Below are 23,360 nucleotides of genomic sequence, written 5' to 3'. Positions count from 1 at the left end.
CAGAAATCCACACATCTGCTTTCTGTCATAGGTTCGTTTGCGTTTTCTTCTTTTATTTAGTTTTGGATAGTTTCTATGGCTATGCCATCAAGTTCACTCATCTTCTCTGATGTCTAACATGCCATGAATCTTATCTGAGGTATTATTTTTTATCTCTGACATTATTGTTTTCACCTCTAGAACTTCAATTTGGGCGTTTTGTTTTATAAAATGCCATCCTTGTGCCTACTTAACGTGTCTAATCTCTCCTCTAGCTTCTAGGACATGAGGCATAAAGTTATAATGACTGTTTTTATGACCTTATATAGTAATTCTATCATCTATATCATTTCTGAATCAGGTTTGATTGATTTTTCTCTTTATTTTTGCTGCTTTTGCATGCTTCATTACTCTTTTCCTAAGTTTTTTGAATAACATAATACTCATATATATGTCCATATACTTATTTTTTTCAATTATAGTTAACATTCAATATTATTTTATATTACTTTCAGGTGTACTAGATAGTCATTTTTTATTGGATGCCAGACATTGTAAATTTTACTTTGTTGTGTAAAATTGTTATATACATTGTTGTGTACATTGTTATATTAAACAAACAAACAAACAAATTTGAATAGAGACCATTTGAATTTAGTATACTTATAAGCAGAACTGATTAAATCAATAGCTTTCTAACTTTTTACACATTTAGCCCATCCACTTAAACATTTTATCTGGCGAGGTCATCGTTATTCATAAATATTTCCAAGACATGTTTTTTCGCTGTTTTCTGGGATGCTGTTCAGTTCTTTGGAAGCAGTTTGATCCTTCCAGGGCTTTCTTTGAGGCTATGTTAGGCATGACCAGAGCAGTATTTAGTCTGGTATTAATGTTCTCCACGAACGAGGCAGTACCCACTTAGACCCCAAGCTGATGCACCACAAAAAATGAGTTTTCCACCCTGGCTGTTGGGAACAGGCACTATTCCTAGACCTGTGTGAACTCTCAGCAATGTTCCTCTAATTCTTTTGGGTGGTTTTTTCGCCTGGTCTTGGCAGTTTCCTCACACACATGCAATGATTAGTAAACTGAATATTGAGTAATCCTCTGCAGAGCTCCAGAGTGCTCTCTCTGTTAAGTTTGCTTCTCTCTGGGACTCTGCCCTACAAACTGTAGCCTCCTTGACTGCCTTGGGCTTCTAGTTCTGCGTTGTCAGCTCAAGGAGTATGCTGAACTCTGCCTATACTCCCCATCAGCCCTGTAGAATGGAAACTTGCTACAGGCAGTAAGATGGAGCATGTGTGTGGCTCACTCACCTCATTTGTTCCCCATCTTTCAGGGATCGCTATCCTTTGTTGATTGATATCTGGTATCTCGAGAGCTGTTGTTTGGTTTTTTTTCACTTGTTTTGGTAAGACAAGTACATTTGATCCCCATTTCTTCAGTTTGGCTAGAAGTAGAAGCCAGAAAAATTATTTAAATTCCCTACAACTCAATTTCCTCACCTATAAGAGGAGAATAATAGTACCCATGTCATAGAACTGTTGTAAGGATTGAATGTATTAATACTTGGATGTAACACATGATAGTTGCTCAATAAGTAGAAATTATTATTATTGTTGTTGTTATTGTTATCGTTCTGAGGGTCTCTGGGTGGGTTTCTGGGATCTGTGAAATTCCTGAATTTTCAATCCCAAGCACAATCCCTGATACTTCATTGATATTTAATATTTGTACCTTTTGCACTCTATCCCAGACTGCTCCAGCAGATAACCACTCATCCTCTTACTTCGGTGCAAGCTAAGAATGACCTTTGAGATCTGTAACAGCCATTATTTCTATTCCCTTAGAGATCTAATTGGTATTCTCGTCAAGCAAATTAGCATTTGCAGCAAACATATTTCAATCTAGATTTATTATGCTTCCTAAATTAATGTAACAAGGGTATTCTGAAGAGCAAACCAGAGTTTAATTCATATGAGTCTGGAGGTTGTTCTCAGATGAGCTGGAAGAATTCAAGCAGGAAAGAAAGCTTATTTCATTCCTTCCCAGGCTAACCATATGGGCAAATGGGATATAGAACTTGGCTCTTTAAAAAGGGAAAGAAATCTATCTGGGATGTGCAGTTGAAACAAGGGAAATCGTTGCTCTAGCCGCTCAGTTGCCCTTAATTTCCAACTCCTGGCCTTTAGATATCTTTCCTCAGTTGTGTTGTGGTTAGTGTGACAGGCAATGTCCGTAATGACTCATGGACCAGTCATCTGATAGGGTCCTCTTGGAGGCCTAGGGAAAGTCAGCAGTTTGAGGCAGGGCACTGTGTGTCCCCTGAGCAAGCAGGATGTACCCCATGGAAGCCTCAGACAAAGTCCACATTTCAGTCTTCTTGTAAGACCTCTGCCTTCTCACCTGCTTCAGTCCTCAGAAGCAGGGTCTACTCCCCACTGTTCCATCCTGCCCAAGTGGTGCAGCGACTTATGACCTAGGGCTTGTTGATGCCCCCAACACCCTTATGGAGTAGGAGCCCACTTGTTCTGCCTTTTCTCATTTAAGAAAAGTAGTTTTATTGTCATTAAAACTAAAATTTTTATGCTTGAATCAGTGACCACCTGGTACACCGGTTTCTCATAACCGTACTTGCAGTTCCATTAGCAAACTGGCATTTGTCATTTTTCATCTCCGAAACCGAGATCACAGACTTTTCACAAATCGCGATACATTGAGAAAAGGATCAAGTCTGGTCCTGAAGGGTGTCTGAGGGTTGATGGGGTATGAAAGAATCCACGACGTTCAGGAAGCATGTCTGCACTTAAACCTAGGGCCGTAACTTGGAGCCCTCACTAATTCTTTTATTCAGCAGTTATTAAGGAAAGGTCTAAGATAACCTCCTATTAGAGGGTTGCAGTTCCATAAGGGATATAAGACAAGGACGTAAATAATTGGAACTCATGGTAAGAAATGCTTACGGCTAGAAAGTTGTATTGCATAGGGGTTAAGATTTAGAACTTTGGAGTCAGACCTGCATTCACCTACTGGTTTTGGCCTTGACTAACTGTGTGTTCTTGGGAAAGTCACTGTATTTCCCAGTGGTTTCCTCTTTGTGTAAAATGGGGATGAGAGAGCAGTTGCATGAATTAAACCAGGTGAGACATGTAAAGTACGTAGCACATCGCTCAGAGGCAGCACTCCGTCAGTGTTAGCTATCATTATCAGTTGTTTCAGTGCAGAGGAAGACAACATCTTAGATGGTTTCCCAGAGGGGTTGGAAGCCACTTGATGAGTCCCTGGACCAGAGAGAAGGTGGGGCTTTGGAAGCTGGCACCTTCTGCTTCTACTCCCTGCACGCTACGGGTTTCAAGGAAAATGCAAAATGGTTCTACTTCTGTCTGGAGGCCTAAGCAGCCTCGGTAGGGGGTGTGTAAGTTCTGTGTCCACTGCTTTTCTTGCCTTATGCTCCTTGGCAATCTCAGTCACCTCTGAAGTTTGAACTCCCACATGAGATGCTAAGATTTCATAATTCTGGACAAAGCAGCTGGTCCCAAACTAAATGTTCCCCTCTCTGTGGCTGTACATTCATTTCTTGCATGGCCTCATTCTCTCAGGGATTGGAGCCAGAAACCTTACTGATACCCCTGAGGCCTCCTTTTTCTCTTTACTCCATATCATCCGTCATCCTGCCCATCCCCCCCTTCTGATCCCATACAATTCATCAAGTCTAGTGAATTTTATCTGCTCAGTATTTCCTGAAGCCATCCGCAAAGCCATGACCCCGTGCAGATTGTCATCTTTCACCCAATGGGCTGCAGCAGCCTCCCCTGGTCTCTCTGCTTCTGCCTTGTCCACTGTCAACCCCTTCTCTACTCTGCAGTGAAGATGGTTGACATCCACCCATGAGTCTCTCCTGCTGACAGGTCTTCCATGGCTCTCTATACGACCTTCTTCCTACTCACCTCATATCTACCCTCTCCTTTTCTAATGTGTCCCAGTTTTGTTTTGGGGCAGCAATGTGCTCAGTTAAAAACCTTATTGTCCAGACTCCGTTGAAGCTTTGTGACCAGGTTTTGGTCAAGGAGAGGTAAGCAGAAGTCTATGGAGTGGAGCTTCTAAGGATGCCTTGGTTTTCCTGATGAAAAGGGATGGATTCAACTGGTATAAAACACCTTTTCCTCTTTCCTTTTTCTGTCTGACACAGATTGATGCCTGGAGGAGGAGAAATTATCTTGACACTAGGAAGATGAAAGTCATACATTAAGGTTGGTAGAGCAGGAAACTAGAAGGAACCTGTTTTCTTAATGACTTCCTGGGGAAGCCACAATAACCCAGGACTGTCTGGCTCCAACCTTCCTGTTACATGAGGAAAAGAAATCTCTATGTTGTTAAGTAATTGCATTTCCGTTTCTATTTCCGAAGTGAGACTCAGTCCTAACTGATCCACTCTCCCATCAACTGGAAGAGCAGTTAATGAACTTTAGGGAGTGTCCAAATCACTGGGGCACTTGATACAAATTCAGAGTGGGGACCCCACCCCAACAGATTCTATCCTAAGTGGATGTGCAGTGGGGGCCTGTGACTGGTACTGTTTAAAAGTACACCAGGAGCTCTTGTTCCAGATGTTCCACGTAGGACAATTAGAGAAACACCAAATTCTGCAAACTACACTTAGGCAATTAAGAAAACACACAAATTCTGGATGCATAAAATAATTTTATAAACCCCTACAGCTTCTCTCCAACCTTATCTCTGGCCACTCCCACTGCCTATACTTATCCAGGACTTCCCATTCAGTGACTTTAGTTGTGCTGTTTTCCTGTGTACAAAGCCCTTCCCACCATTCCAGTCCACAGGATATAGCTCTGGCTCCCCTCTCCTGGAAAGCCTTCCATGAATCCTCAGGCTGTGCTTGTTGTCACTCACTAAGGAGCCCTTAGAAAGTTTTGGGTGGAGAGAACGGTCAGGAAGGTAGGGGCAGGGGAGATGGGAGGACCTGTATGTGCGATCGATCACATTTGCAATGCCCGCTTGCTCCCACTACTTCCGCTTGCATGGAGGTGGGAGGGTGGGGAAGAAACCTTTGGGAAAATTTTGAATGTTGTTAGTTTTTATTTTAGTCCTCCCTTTATAACAACTCCTAGAGACTGAAATCTGCATCCAGTTGAATGCCTGCCTTAGAAATTCATTAATTTTAGTGGGCTGTTACCTCCTTTCCACGTTTCAGTTACATTTCAAGAGTTAAAAATCAACACTGGACAAAATAGAAGCAATCAGATAGGCCCCAGTAGAAAGCAGGGACATCTAATTAAATCCTTATATTTTCAGGTCTAGCTCCGAAAGGAGGAAAAAACACTGATGGGATTGATGTTTATGGAGCTCATTCATTCATTCATTCATTCATTCATTCAACTATGCATTCACTCATTTATTCACTCCGCCACTCTGCACTGACAAGATTCTCTTGGGTACAAGTAAAGGAAACACAGCTCAAGCTGTCTTAAGTCAGACAAAGGAAATTCATTGGCTCATGTATCTGGAAAGTCCAAGAGTTCTGCTGGCTTCCCACACTGGGGACTTAAATCATGTCCCCAAACGTCTATCTTCCTCCTCCTTTCCTTCTTCTTTCCTCTTCCTCCTCTTTCTCTCTTTTTTCTCTTCCTCCACCTCTCATCTTCCCATCCTTCAGTCAGGGTCTCTCCTTGTGGCACGTAAAACGGACTCCAGCAGCCCTACGTAAACATCTTAGCAACCCAGGGAAAAGAGGTTGTTTACTGCTCGTGCCAACCCAAAATGTCCCCAGGAGGATTTTGATCTGGCTCGTGTTTCATGTCTTTGCCTAAAACCTTTCTGTGGTCAGAAGTTTGGAATAGTCTGATTTGTTAGGCTGGAGACACATGGTCAGGGTGGAGAATGTGAGGGGAGGGGTCAAGTTCGGCCTCACCAATCACAGGTAATGTACACAGGATACTGAAGTGACATAACAAACAGATTTCACCATCCTGCCATCCACCCATCCATCCACTCATCCATCTATTTTTTCATCAATACATTTGGCCATCTAACAAACCTTTTTTTTAGAGCTTTCTCTATGCTTGGCTTTATACAGGCACTCATGTATACGTCATCTGCCATACAGCCCAAGGACAGGGTCAGGACGTAGCACAAAGCCTGGCCCAAAGTAGGTGCTTAGTAAGTATTTGAATGAATTAATAGGTGACCCTGAGTCTTAAGCCTGGGTCACTAGGACAATGACGATGGCCCTCCCTGACAGAAAATGAGCCTGTGAACAGGAAAAGTGCTTCTGGGTAAAAGGGGCTGCGCTGGGCTGAGTGTTCGAATGTCTCATGTTGCCCACCTGGCAGCGGGAGAGCTAGGCAAGGATGGGAATTATCTGCTGCTCTGCTCAGCCAGTCTCAGAGATGGGGGACTGAGGCAATTATTCTGAGCCATCAGATGAATATTTTGGAATGAGAGTCAGCAGGGAGATGTGATGGGATTTAAATGATGATACAATATGCTGGGCTGCTTTCAGGAGGCCTAGTTACTGGACAGGATGGAGGGATTGGGAGCGCAAGAGCCCACCAGCCAGGGCACTAATAAGTCCCCTCTCTTGGGGTGCTCCCAGGAAGGACACTCTGCCCTACTCTCTTTTTGGCTGCTGTGTCCACCAGCATTTGGATTGTGTCAAGTGGGCATTCTGTGCGTGCACCAGTGATGGGAAATTGCCTGGTGACGGAGAGATGGACCTTGTTATAGAAACACCCAACATTAGTCTTGCTACCCAGCATTAAATAAACATTAGCTCCACGTAGTCCACAGGCAGAGTGAGGTGGGAGCTCGGAGTTGGTTGAAGGACAGGATTTTTGTGAGCATTCTCAACTTTTAGTGAATTTATTCATTTATTTGTACTTTGCTCATAAATTTCTTCCTTGCTTCTTTCATTCACTCAACAAACGTTGATGAAGCATATTATTTATGCCCTGCCCAGATCCCTCCTTACTGTTTCTGGGCCCAACACCCGCCTTAGGTGCATCTTCCCTGCCAACAGCTGCACCTGCACCCATGGCACTTTTAGGACTGGCCTTAGGAATTTACATCCTCCTTATCCCCAGGGTGCCTTTAACCAGTAGCTGCGGAATGCAGGAGTCAGAAAACTCCAGATCCCGACTCCTCATCAGGAAAACGGTGCGGTGCAACTTACACTCCAAGGTCCCCCGCAGGATTAGGCTGAAGCTGCCCTCTGAAGGATTTTGTCTGAAACCACATTCTTGCCCAGAGGGCTAGGATTAGGAAGAGGCAAGTGAAGCCACTGGGGCGCAGAATTTAAGAGGACCCTGCCTCTCAGGCTCATGCATGAACCTCTGCAGTGTTTAGCTTTGCACCCTGGGTGCCTCACTCTGCTCCCCCAGCCTTGATGCTGCTGGCTCCCTCCTCTTCCCTATGGGGAACCTGACCAAAGTCAGCTGAGTAAGCGCCGTGTGCTGGAAAGTGGTCTGTATGCACAGCAAGGAGTAAGACATGGTGTCTGGTATCCGAGAGCTCACAGTCTGGCGGGACCACATGGTTCTGGGTCCTCTGTTTGCAAATAACTGTGCCACCTCTGGGTGTAGCCCTGAGGAAGGGTGAAGCTTATCCTAATACTCAAATGACCGGCCTCAACTGCCTTGCTACTCAAAGCTGGCCAAGGCTATTGCTTTGAGGAGAGTCATAGCATATGGGAAATTAAAAGCACTTTTTAAAACAATTGGCTTTGTGTAGTCAATTTCTGCAGACATCCATGGATTTGCATGCTGTAAAGGCAGAGAGATTTGTTCTTAATTAATTTATCTTACGGCATTTAGATTTGAGGTTTAGTGCCATCTCAGCTGCAGGCGGACACGCTTATCACAGCAGCGCCTCATCCTAGAGTTAGGGCATGAGGCCAGGGTGCTCTGAAGCATCTGTGCAGAGGAACCATGGAGCCAACAAAGGGATTTAAGTCATGGAGTAAGTTCCAGGGATCTCTCCACATTCACCCTATAGTAGATTGAATACCCAAATCCATGACTATCTGGAACCGCAGAAGCTAAACTTATTTGGAAATAGTCTTGCAAATGAAATTAATTAAAGATCTGGAGATGAATCATCCTGGGTTTAGGGTAGGCCCTAGATCCAATCACTGGTGTCCTTATAAGAAGAGAAAGGGACACCCTCAGGGATTACAGGAGGAAACCACGTGAAGATGAGTCAGAGACTGCAGGGACGCAGTTACCAGCCAAGGAATGCTGAGGATTGTGGGCAGCCACTAGAAGCTATAACAGGCAAGGAAGGATTCTTCCCCAGAACCTTCGAGAAGAGCATTCTCCTACTGACCCCTTGATTTTAGACTTCTAGCTTCCAGAACTGTAAGAGAATAAATTCCTGTTGTGTTGTTACCAAATTGGTCGTAATTTGTAATGACAGCCCTAGGACACTAATCCAACCCAAAGCCTCTTAAGAGGGGCTTCAAATGAGGTTACAAACCAGGGACCAGGCAAGTCAGAGCCATGACGCGGAAGTCAAGAAATTGCAAAAAGAAAAGAAAAAGTGTCAACTGACTGGCAACCCCAGTGGGGTCCCTCCCAACTTCTCCCAAAATCTTTATGACGAGGCAGGAAAAAAGAGAAAAAGAAAGTTCCCACCAATGTGGGAAACTAAGATAGATTCCCAAATTAAGGTCAGAATCTTCAAGGAACTGGCATTAATTCAAGGTTGCTGGTGCGTGTGGACTGGGTAAAATCCACCCAGGCTTAAATGCAAAGTATACTCTCCTTTAGGTCCAGGAAAATGAGACAGCCAGGGAGGATGTATTGTAGAGAAGAGCCTCTCAAACCTGGGGAGCTTGTAAAACTGCAGATTGTGGTTCAGCAGGTCTGGGGTGGGGCTGAGAGGCTGCATTACTCAGGAGCTCCTAGGTGGGGCTGGACCCCCCCCTTGGATAATCCGGCTGTAGACTGGCTTAGAACCAGGTAGTGGGCATAGTCGAAGGGAGATCCAAACAAAGCTGATGGAATGTTCTCAGGAGAAAGCTGCTAGAATCCAGGAGTTGAAGTTGTGGTGGACTGGTTTGGGTGTATTGCTCATGCTGTTGGATGGCCCTTCGTGGAGGAGAACGTGGCTCTCCCGCCCATGATGTGCTCTGGAGGGGTGCTGTGGGGGTGTCACTGCTGATAAAGGGGTTCGTACCAGTGCGTGTTCCCTTTTTACTTGGCCACAGGGCTGGCTGTGCTGGTTATTAGCCCCAAACTCGCCCTTCTCTTCTCTGCTCTGTAATGCTGAGACATCTTTGTTAGTGGTTCCCTTTGGTTTTGCCGTTTGCTGTGGATTGAATGTTTCCTGCCCCAAATCCACGTGTTGAAACCCTAATCGTCTATGTGATGGTACTTGGGAGTGCGTCCTTTGGGTCATGAGGGTGGGGCCTCCTTATAAAAAACAAAAGAGAGACAAGGTCTGCTCCCTTTGCCATGTGAGGATACGGCAGGGAGGAGAGCCCATCAAGAACCTGACTGTGCTGGCAGCTGATCTCAGACTTCTGGCCTCCAGAACAGTGAGAAATCCGTTTCTGTGACTGAAGCCATGCTGTTCTGTGATAGCAGCCCAAATTAAGACACCGTTAGTAGGCACTGGGGCAGGTGGCAAGGCTGGAGGAGGGGAGAAGGGTCTTCCTTAGTCCTGTCCGCCTGCCGATCCTGCCAGTGCTTGGTTCTGTGCTAACAGTTAGTTCCAGTGTCTAGGTGTTCTTCCTCTCCCAGAGCCAGGCTCAGTGCACCCCTGTGAGGAGCCAGCCGCAGCCGCCACCACTCCCCAGTGTCCCAGGCACCAGCTCTGTGCGCCCCGCCTCAGCAGCTAGGCTCTGACAGCCCCAGCCCAGTCCCTTTGTTCCCCAGACCGAGGGCTGGTCTTTGCTCCTGCAGGACTCTCTCTGCATCACCTCACAGTTCCCTTTGATGTGTCGGTCCTCTAGTACTCATTACAACACTCCCCTTTATTAAATTCTCTCTGTTAAAACAACAGAGTGGTTTCCTGTTTTCCTGACCCTGATGTCCTAGTAGATGGGAGCTCCTCTGGTAGCCTGGGTCCTGGACGAATGCTGTGAGCAGTCTTGGCCAGTCTGCAGGCACATGTTCTAAGCAAGAACTAAACCTTTGCACAGCAAGCCGCTGAGACTTCCGGGGTCACTCTTTTATGTGGCACAATCCAGTCTACCTTGACTCCTACAGAAGCCATGAACATCAGATTCCTCCAGCCGGGCTATTAGGAGGGGATTCTCTCACTCTGCCAGTGGGCAGACAACTGCACCCAGAGAGCTACACACTTTGGCAATTTTACAAATACCCCGAAGTCTGGACAGATCTTGCTGTGTTTGAAATTGAGTAAAAGAGAAAAGCCTGGGGTTTTGTTTTTATGGTATGAAGTTTTATAAATAAGCAAGGAAAAGACAAACATCCCTGTAAGAAAAAAAAAATGGCATACGGTTCATATGCAAAAATACCCAATTTTACCGGTAAAAAAAGAAAATAATTTAAATATATGCGTATAATACCATTGTTATGCGTTGAATGGTGCTCGCTTCCTCCCTACCCCCCAAAAATGGTTTGTTGAAATCCTAACGCCCAGTACTTCAGAACGTGATTCTATTTGGGAAGAGGGTCATTTCAGGTATAGTTAGTTAAGATACTGGAGTAAGATGGAATATGACTGGTGTCCTTATAATAAGAAGGCCACGTGAAGACAGAGACACAGGGACAAAGCCATGTGGTGAGGGCCAAGATTAGAGTTATGCAGTACAAGCCAAGGAACACCAAACTGCCAGCAAAGCCCCAGAAGCTAGGAAGAGGCGGAAGGATTCCCTTACAGGTTTTCAGAGGGAGTATGGCCGTGCTGACACCTTGATTTGGAACATTAGCTTCCAGAACTGAGATACAATAAATTTCTATTATTTTCAGCCACACGGTTTGTGGGGTTTTTTGTAAGAACAGTCCTAGGAAACTAATAAAACCATTTTTTACTTTTCATGTTAGAAAAGAATAAAAAGAATAAATTCCCCAGGGTTTAGTAGAACATTCACGAGGGGTAGGTAATAGGCACTTTCATACGCTGCTGATGGGAGGCTATACTTGTACAGTTTTTTTGTTGGGTGAATTGGCAAAATGTATCAGTAAAGGCCTTAGAAAAAGAACACACTTTTTATCCAACAATTATATTTATACAATTGTTTTCTGATAATAGGGACAGTTAAAAATAATTTGTGTACAATAATAAGGGATTGCTTAAATAAATAATGACATATTCTATGCAGTTATTAAGAACGATAATGTGGATTTATGTATCGCTATAGAAAGGGGTTTACAACATATTGTTGGAATGGTAGGGAAATTTAAATGAGAAAGTACATATAGAATAATCCTGCCTGTTGTAGGGAAAGATGTAGATATTTGTACATATACGAGTACATACGCAAAGAGTTTGGTAAAGTATCTGGCAATTGCTAGCTACTCAATAAATATTTACCAAATAAATGAATGAATAATTGAATGAAAAGAGTTATAAACCAAAATGTCAGCATTCGTTTTCTGTAGGTTGTGAAGTTATGGGTGAGCTTTGGAAAAAAATGTGTTTTAATTATTTTTGAATTATATCTATTTCCTAATTTTTATACAATAAGCATGTATTATGTCACAAAAGGCCAAATATTGCATGATTCCATTTATATGAAATGTCCAGAATAAGCAAATCTTTAGAGACAGAAGATAGCATGGTGGTTGCCCAGGACTCCAGAGGGTGGTGATTACAGGGGTCGCTGGTTAAAGGGTATGGAGTTTCTTTAGGGGGGTGACTGAGTATGTTCTAAAATTGATTATGGTGATGATCTCATAGTTCTGTGCATATGTTTAGAACTCTTGAATTGTTAACTTGAAGTGAATTGTATGATAGATGAATAATACTTCAATAAAGCTGTTATAAAAAAAGAAAAAGAATAAAGTCTTTTCCTAACTCATGTTATCAGTTCATATTGCAGGCAAGTGTAATGATAGCTTCCATTTATTAGGGACATCCATTGTACCCAGCAAGGCTGTTAATTGTGGCATGGAGCTGGAGGACAAGAGACATGTGGCCCAGTTACTTCTATCACCCCAGCCAACAGCCAGCGAACCAGCAGACATGTGAGTGAAGCCATCCTAGATCATCCAGCTGCCAGCTGACCCTCCAACTGACCATTCCTACATGAAAGAGCCCAGCAGAGATCAATCAAGCTGGGCCAGACCAGAAGAGCCACCCAACTGACCCACAGAAGTATAAACTAAGTAAATGATTGTTGTTGAAGGTGCTGCATTTTGAGATGGTTTGTTATGCAGCAGAAACTAACTGATACACTTTTGATATAAATGTGTGATGGTTCCTCCAGGGAATATATCCAGCTATAAAACTGCTGGGTTATAGATTTGTCATGTCTTCACGTCTAATAGATATTGCCAAGTAGTTTTCCACAGTGGTCATGCCAGTTTACACTCCCAATAGCCATGTAGGTGGGTTTCTCTTGTACTACAATCTTGCCAATATGACGTAAGGTCAGATATTTCGATTTTTGCCAGTCCTTTAGGTGTGAAATGTGTGAAATGGTATCTTGTTGTTTTAATCTGCAATTCCATGATCAAAGTCAGGTCGAATATCTTTTCTGAAGTTTATTGGTTGAACGTGGTTTCTGCAAAGAAACAACCTCAGTCAGGTTTCCATTTCTCCACCGTCTTGTTGTGGCCGACATTCATTCTTTAAGATACATGAAGAAAGTAAGCTTCAATTCCAGAATGTCCTCTCCAACCCTTGTCACCTGCTTTTTTCTTTAAGAATCAGCTCAGGCATTGACTCCTGCAGCAAGCCTTTCCTGACTTCCAACCCCCATGTTAGGTTAGGTGCCCCCTTTTCCATTCACCTCCCTCTATTTGAATACCCTCCTCACTGTGTTGTAATTGTCTAACTTCCCTTCTGAAGCAGGGGTTAGGAGAACAGAGAACCAGTGCCTGAGCCCCACCCCCTACACCCTGTTCTAGGACCCAGCCAACCAGCTCAGTGTCAGGCCCCTAGTGATCCCCTTTCTTGGCCCTCCTTTCTGAGCAGTTGAGAGGAGAAGTCAAAAGAACAAATAGGAATCCACTTCACTTACTCTGGCACCATTTTTCTTCACATTTGTTTGCTCTCTTTAAGGTGTATCAAGTGCTTCCAAGTTCATTACTCATTTTGATTTAGCAATAATAATAATAATAATAATAATAATAACTAAATCAATCAATATTATATTTATGTGGCATTTACTGTGGAATAACCAAGTCAGGGGCACTGTGCTTAGCACATTATATGCACATCTCACTGAATTCTCAAAGTGACCACACGAGGAAGATAGTTCCATTTAATAGATTTGGAAACTGAGGCTTTCAGAGATGTCTTGAGTCTGGATTTAATCTAAGGTCAGTCTGATTCTAAGACCTGTGTTTTACTCTTAATCATGGGGCCATATTGCATGTATGAATATGAGACTGAGACTCAGAGAAAGGGAAATTGTCCTTGAAAAAACCTTCCATAGGCATCACTGTCTATCCTGCTCATCCTGCCCCGCCTCATTTAATCTGAGGGGTGTGGGAATTAACATCCTCAGCTTACTCACATGGTGATAAGTGAAGTGACTATGCCACTCATTCCTAGTCAGGACCAGAATACTGAATCTGGATTTTCAGTAATCCATTTTCAGACGAGATGCACGTCAGCCACTACCCATTTGCTGCTCAGGGGAGGGGGCATGGACCACAGCATTGGAGTCTCCTGGGAGCACTCTCAGATGTACCACTGAGATCTTCACTTTAACAGGTGAGATTCCGGAGAGATTCCAGTGTGCATCTAAGTGTGAGAAGCGCTGCCTATGCCAGGTTGCTCGAAGTGGGGCCCGCCTCCACTTGTTTTAGCTTAGGACCCTGAGGGAGTCATCATACCACTTTTAACTTCAGCTTTCCCATCTCTAAAACGGAGAGACCCCAATATAATAACACTTGAAACACAACAACTTTAAATGATTATTGTTAACCATGTATTTTACTTTCCCACGGTTGCTGTAACAGAGTACCACCAGCTGAGTGGCTTAAAAACCACAGAACTTTATTTACTCACAGAAGGAAGCCAGAAGTCCAAAATGAAGGCATTGGCAAAGTTGATTCCTTCTGGACACTCTGAGAAAGAATCCATCACATATCTTTCTCCTAGCTTCTGTTGGCAGCTGGCAATCTGTGGTGTTACTTGCCTTCTGACAGCTTAACTTCAGTCTCTGTGTTCACAAGGCCCTCTTCCATGTATGTGTGTTTGTCAAATTTCCCTCTCCTGTTTCTTATAAGATCACCAGTCATTGGATTTAGCACCCACCCTAAATCCAGGATGATCTCAGCTCAGGATCCTCAACTTAGTTACATCTGCAGAGAACCTTGACCCAAATAAAGTCACATGCTGAAGTTCTGGGATAGACATGAATTTTGGGGGGACACTATTCAACCCACTACAGCACTTTACTGATTGCAAAAATAATCCCAATTGTTCCCTTCCCTGTACCCATGCCCCTTGCAGTGTGATTTTTCAATCCTTCCATCAAGAGGTAGCATCTACTCCCCTTTTTCCCACCTTGAATCTGGGCAGGCCTTGTGACTTGCTTTGCCAACAAGCAAAGCAAGAATGTGGTGGAAGCCGTGGAGTTTCAGTTCTGAGCTTAGGTGTCAAGAGGGGTTCTTCTCTCTCTCTCTCTGTCTCTCTCTCTCTCTCTCTCTGTCTCTCTGTCTCTCTCTGTCTGTCTCTCTCTCTCTCTCTCTCTTTCTCTCATTGCTGTCTGCACCAAAAGAGCCAGGCCAAGTTAGCCTACAGGAGGATGAGCAATCACATGGAGCAGAGAAGGGCACGCCAGCTGAGGCCAGCATAGCCTGTCATTCTCCAACCAACCTACCCACTGACCACAGACACATGTGTGAGCCTAGCCAAGGTCAGCCAAGCAGGCTCAGCTCAGCAGAGTCACTCAACTGACCCCCAAATAGGTGTTTATTATTGTATGCCACGGAATGTTGTGGTTGTTCCTTATGCAGCATTATCATGGCAACTGATAACTATTACATATTATCCTGTGAATAAAAGTAAAATACTATGAAAACATGTTTCACGCTAGTGGTTATAATCTCAACAGTGTATTCAAATCCACCTAGAATGTACGTTCCACGACAACAAAGACGTTTTCTGTTTTATTTTCCACTGCATCCTCGGTTCTTAGAATATTGAATGGTACTTAGTGTGTATTCAATAAATGTTTGTTGTATGGATGGATGAAATCCAGGCTATGCCTCTTAAAGATTTTGCCTCCCAACCTCTGTTTCCTTACCTGTTAAATGGGAGGATACAGAGACCTGGGAGAGTTGACATGAGTGTTCAGTGAAGAAAGGAGCATAATGTACTTGATACATAGTAAGTTCTCAATACATAGAAGCAAGGATTATGGAGAATAGGGAAGTCAATGCTTTGGGGCCATGGACCACAGAATTTAGAAAGAAAAAGCACTGATACAGACACATAAAATATTGTGCACAATTCCAGGAACTTCACAAATGCACTGAAGCAAGAGCCCCAAGTTAAGAACCCATAATTTATAAATGGCAGTTATTTTTATTGTTATGTCTACCATCAGCAACACCTAATAAATGCTCGATAAGAGGGTGCTGCTGAATGAATTAATACTGAAAATGGATCATCTCTCCCTGAAATTCTTTGACCAATGACGGTCTCAGTCTATGGTCAGGCCTTCCTGGTCCATCCATCACCTATATGGAAAGAGGAATGACTTTAGCTTTTTCTGACAAGCAAGAACAATGGCACAAAACCTTCTCCACGTGACCAGCAGAGGCCCCCACAGTCTTCCTGGGCCACTCTGCCCAATCTCCTCACGCAGTTCAGTAAAAACTCCTCATTTCTTCCAACTCCAGAACAAGAACACTGTGATTCCGAGATGTAACTGCAATATCCTTCTTGCTACAGTGACTTTTAATTAGGCATCAAAAAACCCTGGAGATCGTACTGCTCCCTTGTAATGGTGTGTTACAGAAAATGACTGCCATTTGATTAAATCAAAGAAACGCTATTCAACTGATTCATTAGGCATATTTTAGTGGTGTTGGGATGGCATCATGACCACCCTTGCTGTTATTGTTATTTACAGAGTGAGGAGAGAACGTATGTCCTTTTGGAAGGTTGTTGATGAGACAAACTAGTTCTCATGAAATAGCTAGAATAGGAGGGGCTGAGAAATCGTGCCTGGAACTAGGACATAGGATATTCACTAATTGGAGGTGGAGGGATAAGCATCTAACATTAGTTGAGAATATACTGTTATGGGCTGAATTGTGTCCCCTACCCCCAAAATTCATATACTGAAGGCTTAACCCCAGTACCTCGGAATGTAAGCATATCTGGAAATAAGGTCTTTAAAGAGGTAATTAAGTTAAAATTAGATCTTTAGGGTGAGTCCTAATCCAATATGACTAGAATCTTTATAAGAAAAGGAAATTAGGACACAGACATACACATGTGAAGACACAAGGAAAAGATGGCCATCTGAAAGAAGAAACCAACCCTGCCCACCAACACCTTGATCTCAGAATTCCAGCCTCTAGAACTGTGAGAAAAATCTCTGTTGGTTATGTCACCCAGTCTGTGGTACCGTTATGGTAGCCCAAGCTAAGTCATACATATACTGTATGCCAGATGAGTGTTTGGCATATATAACTGCATTTAATTCTCACTGCATTTAGTCACTTGCTTAAGGTCTTACCAGCTGGCAAGTGGCAGAACCAGGATTTGAACACAGGTCCCTCTGATTCTGATGCCTGCCACACATTGCCAAGCTGCATCAAGTTGCAATGAGGAGAAAAGGCAGCTATTGACTACATGAATTTTGAAAATCCCTTCCAATCTAGGGTTTGGTACATGGTGGAGGCTCAGACATATTTTTAGCAAGCCCTGACATCTATTGTATTCTGAAAGAGTGCCACCCTCACTGAGGATGCTTTATGGAGTACAAGTGCTTCTGTAAATCTTCGAGAGCTGTTGGAGAAGGTGCTTGATGCTCCTCTAGGAAGAATTAGAATCAGCAATGGCAAATTAATGGATCCATTGCTTTTAGAATACTGTCAACATATCTTAGCCCAGCATTCCATGTCTGTCATGATTTGCCCTTTGCCCACCTACTCTCCAGCTAAGTCTCTGGTCGCATACCTGCTGAATCTAATGATGCAGACCTTCCTAGCTGTTTCCTAAACAATTTGCTCTTTTTCCTGCCTCCATATCTTAGTTCATGCTGTTCCTTCTGCCTAGAATGTCCTTCCCACCTTGTCCACCTGGCGATCTCTACTCATCCGTGAAGTGTAACCCTTCACATGTCCCCTATTTCAGGAAGCCTTCTTGACCTCACCTGAAAGAATCAGGGCTTCCTTCCGTGGGTATTCGTTACACTTTTCCATCTTCCTCAAGATGGACACACCCTACAGTGACCTCTACAATGGATCAGACCCTTGTGTAATCCCCTCCCCTTCAATTTGGGCAGAACCAGTCCCTTGCTTCTAACCAATAGTGTATGGCAGAGGTGATAGGATGGCACGGTCTTGATTAGATTCCTTTATATGGCAAAGATGATGGCATGGCACTCCTAAGACTACATTATGTTATAAAAGACTCCATTTTAGCAGACTGCAGAGAGACTCCCTTGTTGGTTTTGAAGAAGTCAACTGCCATGTGGGCCACTCGGCACAAAACTGTGAGTGGCTTTTGGGATCAGAGAGTGGCCCCCAGCAAAAAGGTGGAAACCTCAGTCATACTGTCACAAGAGATAAACTCTGCCATCAACTAACTGAGCTTGGAAGAGGATCCTTCCCTAGTTAAGCTTTCAAATGAAGACACCGCCCTGCCAATACCTTGATTGTAGCCCTTATGAGAGGAACCAGCTAAATCATGCAGGACTCCTGACCCATGGAAAGTGTAAGATAGTAAATGTGTGTTGTTTAAGCCATGAAGTTTGTAATAATTTGTTACAGAGCAATAGGTAACTCGTACTCAGTTACAACACATAGCCAGTATTATTCCTCAGATGTTATTCCCAACTAGATGAGGACTAGAGTTCAGCTGTTTTAGCCCCCAGGCAGTGCTTGGAATACAGCAGGCACTTGATACATATTTGTTGAATGAATAAAGGAATATGATCTTTAAATTTCCACCTGACTTTGGGGGAAAAAATCGCTATAATTCTAGGATGTTGAAACTCCATTTACTGTTACCTTCATGGAAGGTCAATGAGAATATCAAATTTCCAAGGAATAAAGAAGAATGCAGAGAGCAAGCATTCTTCTGTAACAGTTATAGATTCTTTGACACAATTTGCCAAGCAGTTGGGCACACTGGGCCCTGTAAATGTAATAACAATGTCTGCCGAGTGTCTTTGAAGATGGTCAAAGTCAGAGGCAAAATCACGAAACCGGCTGAAAGGCAGCTAGGACCATTAGAAGCTATTTGAAACCCGGAGGCAAAGAGACATTGAGTCTTAAACCAGTCAGAGGAAGAGTCATCAGTCAGCCATGGAGACAGGGACAGAATTCGAAATCTAAATTTGTGCAGAACCCCCAGAAAACTCTTCATGCCTCTCCCCTTCATCCTTGTCTTCCCCTCCCCTTCTCCTCCTCTGCTGCAGAAACAAAAACATAATTCTCAGAGCTCAAAAGGCCTGCAGATCACTGCCTCCAAGGCCCTCATTGTACAGATGGGAAGACTGAGGCACAAGAGAAAAGACTTAGCCGGCAGTATACAGACGGTCTTGAGGACAGTATTCTTTTTCAGAATCCCCTGAACACTGAATAAAAATAAAAACAAAATAAAACAAAACAAAAAACTTCCTTGAGGCTCAGTGAGGAAATCAGGCAATCAATCAGAAATTCTGGCACCTTGCCATTAAAAAAAAAAAGTTTTACAGGGTCTATACATATGAGCAAAGTTAAGGAGTTACTTCCTCAAAGCAACTCTTAAGAACCCCCGGGCAGCCCTGGTCCCAAGCACAGTGCTACTCATTTTGTACGTATTACCTTCATTACCTTTCCAGCCATTCTCTTCTTATAGCATCTCTTACAGCTCTTTTTTTAATGAATGAAGAAACTGAGGCTCCAAGCGGTGACGTGACTCCTCCAAGGTTACATAACCAGGAGTTATTTAACCAAGTCTGTCTGTGGTAGTGACCACATTGCTGTGATGCCCATAGGAGTGGGAACTGAGGCCCCGAGAAGGAGGTGCCAGCTGGGGAGCCTTGCCACGCACCCTCACGTCAGAGCTCACAATGGCCCCGTCCAGCCACCCATGAGCACACTGGATGCGCACAACACAACCTCTCCTGACTATCAATCAGTTCCCGGAGGGCAGAAGCCATGGTGGTCTTGTTTCTGCTAAATGCCCGCGACAGTGCCTGGCAGAAGGGAGGAGGAGCTAAGTAAAGTTGGAAAGGGCGTGAATGCGTGAATGGATGCCCTAGTTAACCGTGCTGAGGTGTGCATGGCAAGGACGTTTCCCTCGGGGGCTTATCTAATCTGAACCAAGCCATGTGTGGAGTGAGTGTCCCAGCGTAACCACTTTATAATCCCCCAATTAAAGAAGCTCTTCCAGACTTCGTAGCAAGCGGATCACAACACAGTAGGCCTGATAAGGTCACTTCACAGCTCTGCCTCCTTCCAGCCCACAAATGGGCTTCCTGCTATTTATTATTGCAATGGTTATAGTTTGCTATTTCCCCCAAAGCTGTGGGAGAGATGTCAGCTTCAATCACATCTGTCTTCATACAAGATGCAATGGGAATGTGTAGTGGGCTAGTAGGGTGGGTGGTTAACAGTACAGATTTTGGGGAAACCACCTCAGAGCACAGGCCCTCAGCTTCCTCATCTGTAAAAGAAAGGCAATGATAATATCTGTTTCACAGGATTGTTGTGAGGAACCAATATCTGTAAAGTACTTAGCTCTCTACAAGCACTCAGTACATTTTCCTTTTCGCTACTAAAGAGAGAATCTGGGACAGGCACCACCGGCTCCCATTGGGACTGTGGACAAGACAGTGATCCTCTGTGGCCCGTGATTGTCCCATCTCTAACACAGGTGGGAGAGGGAGGGAACGATGGATTTATTCAACCAATACTTACTGAGCGCACACAAGGGGCTCATCCCGGGGCTGAGTACCAGACACAGAGATAAAGGAGCTCAGGTCCTGTTCTCAAGGGCCTCCCGTGTGAAGAGAGCTTTAACCAACATGTATGCTAAGCATTGTGAGAGCGCCCGGTACGTGCCAGGCCTCGCGATAAGCACTTTGCATACATGAGCTCAATCAATATTCTAATAACACTGATGACAATGCCACTGTCTCCATTTTATAGTAAGTGCAAAGTCACACTGGTAGCAAATATCAGAGATGGAATTTGAACGTGGAGATCAACTCTATGCTCTAACACCCTTCCAGCACAGACATCACATGATTCTCTGTGACCAGAGACACACTCTGGAGATTACACCCAGGCCAAGATAAATACCTCTATGTCTCCTCTTTTTCTGATGTTTTTGTGTTTTCTCTTTTTCTCGTTATCTCCCTGCACTTCTATCAATATTGTCTGCATTATCTATCAGTCATAGAGGCGAACATTTCCATTTTCTCTACTGATACCATCCCCACTGACACTGCTGGGAAGAGACAGGCTGTGGTCCTGGAGCAGAAATGAATAACTCCAGTTGCTAACCTTCTTTCTCTAGGGATCCCAGAGCTGGAAAACATCCCCCTGATGCCTTACATCAGACAGCTTTGAGCCTCCTCCTCCTTTATGAAACCCCTGCTCATTGTCCCCATCATAAAATGTCAGCTTACCAATCAGGGATCATTAGTGGGTGGCTACTTTTTAACTTCAGACATTCCCAGCCCAACTTTTAAGAAAATGTGATCTTCATAAAATTCTCGTCTGGGACTGTTTAGCATCTTTGAACCAAACATTTGAAAGGCTGCACAGCACAATGGCTGAATAAGAACTCTGGAGCCAGACTGCCTGGGTTCAAATCCCAACTCTTCCACTAACTACCTCTGTAACGTTGGGGATAGTTGTGTCCCTGTGTCTCAGTTTCCTGGCTGTTCCACCAGGATGATGGTGGTGGTGGTGGTGGTCTCTCTGCTTACAGAGTAGTTGGGAGGATTGAGTGAATTAAAATACAAGTGTTTAAAACAGTGTTTGGCAATCAATAAATAACTATACTCTTTTAGAAGTCCCATAGGAAATTCATTTCAAATTAAATTAATCTCTATTTCCTTGTAAGGATACATTCCAATAGGTAAGAGAGAAGGGGAGAAGCTACAAATGACTATGAAATAGAAAGAGGCTTTTTAAGATTGCCATGAAAAATAGGAGAAAATAGCTAACAATTTTATGACACCCTATGAGCAGCAGCATGCTTTCATTTACTGCATAGGACATGGCACTTGTAGCTACCTCTGGGGAGAAAGAAAAGGTTTAGAAATTCCATTTCACAGATGAGAAGGGAAGCCATTTGCTGTGGGTCACTCAACTAGTAAAAGGACATTCTGAGTGGAATGATGGTTTTCTGCATGATATCCACAATGCAGCTCCGTATGTTGAATCTCAGTTAAAACAACAAAAAATCCAGCTCAACACAGGGCACTTCTGAACTGAGTGTAATTCATTCTTCTTTCCTCTGTCTTTTCAACTGCTCCACCGTGTGCAAGCTTTTCCAGGAACATCCATAGGAGAAGGGCATTGGTTTTCCAGAGTTGGTGAACAATAATGAACTATTAAAAGTGGCTTTGGTTAAGACAACAAAGGAGAGCCTGCAGCATACAAGGGAGAATGATAGTTTCCTTCTGAGGAGGGTAGTATGCACCCAAGACCTGCTCAAACTCAGGGTTTCCTTCCAGGTTTTGAAGGCAGGATGGAAGCAGGTAGCCCTCAGGAGCCCAGGAATCTTGGATTTCTAAGAGCTTACTTCTGAATGACAAGCACATCTTCACACATGAAATAGGATTCTTGAGGTTTGAGCACGGTTACATGCTGCCTTTCATTGAGGCACATTGCAAACTGATAGGAAGGTGGTTATGCAAGATGGATGGAAGAAACCCCACTGAGTGCTTTTTTCCATGTTCTTGCACTTGTCTGCCCTCACAAATCGGTCTCTATGAAATTAAACAATAACACGGCATCCCAGATGGTCTCTGATGTTTGCAGAGGAAAGTGTTTCTTTTTCTGCTAAGACCTGTGTGCAAGGTAGTTTCTGCTGCCTAAAGCAAAATACCTCCTCGCAAACATTCTTTGCACAGAAATAAAATGTTGGGAATAGGGATCTTAGCTCCTGGGATGCATTTATCAAGCCAATCACAGTAATTATAATTGGAACACAAACTAAGTGAAAGCTAAGCATGAAATACATTTGCAGTAAACCTGAACTGCACACAATTAAGCCCTGCTGGGTGGCATTTTTAAGTATGCCATTAATATATTTTTGGGGTGGGGAAGATTGATCTTTTTCTTAAATATCTTTGGCTGGTTACATCAAAGGCTTCAATAGCAGTAAAGAAGGAGGAAGGATACACATTATTAACAGCTAAACTTAGAGCTGTAAGACAGATGTCCAAAGGTAGCCGAATTGGCTATTTAAGACACCCTGTCAAACATGTTTATTGGGCATTAATTTAACCTACATCTCTTTTAGGGAAGTGAAGAAGAGAACTGAGTATTTTGGGGGATAATATACCTTCAATTCCTAGCCTTAGTTTTGGGAATGCACTAAGCTAACAGTGCTGAAAATCCTTCATGTTTCCCCATTGTGTAAAAAAAAGTCCTTTCCCCTTAGGCGCCTTCATTCAGATGTTACCTCTTTAATTGATAAAGTCCTTACCATTTTATCCTCTAAACCTGGACTCTCTCAGCCATTACCATACTGGTTTTTTATTTTATTTATGTGGTCTTTCTCTCCTGCTAGATTGTGGCCTCCTTTAGGTCAGAGATCTCGCCTTTTTAACAGGAGTCTTCAGCATGCAGCACATGATCCATCACAGAATAGGTGTTTGGAAAATGTTGAATGAAGAGTGATCAAATAAGTAAATGAATGAATGAATGAATGCTTCAGCCTTTGGGGTCCAGCTCAAACTTACTTTTTCCAAGGGCACACCATCTCTCCCTCCCCCAGATAAAACTCAGATGGTTATGCAATGGCAATTCCAGAATATTTTTAAGGGAAAATATAGCTTTCCATAGGAAAATAGCTTAGGAGAGGCAATTCAGGTT

This window comes from Rhinolophus hipposideros, assembly GCF_964194185.1.
Source record: "Rhinolophus hipposideros genome assembly, chromosome: 11".
NCBI lineage: Eukaryota > Metazoa > Chordata > Mammalia > Chiroptera > Rhinolophidae > Rhinolophus > Rhinolophus hipposideros.
The sequence above is the reverse complement of the archived record's forward strand: the minus strand, read 5'-3'. Positions refer to the sequence as shown.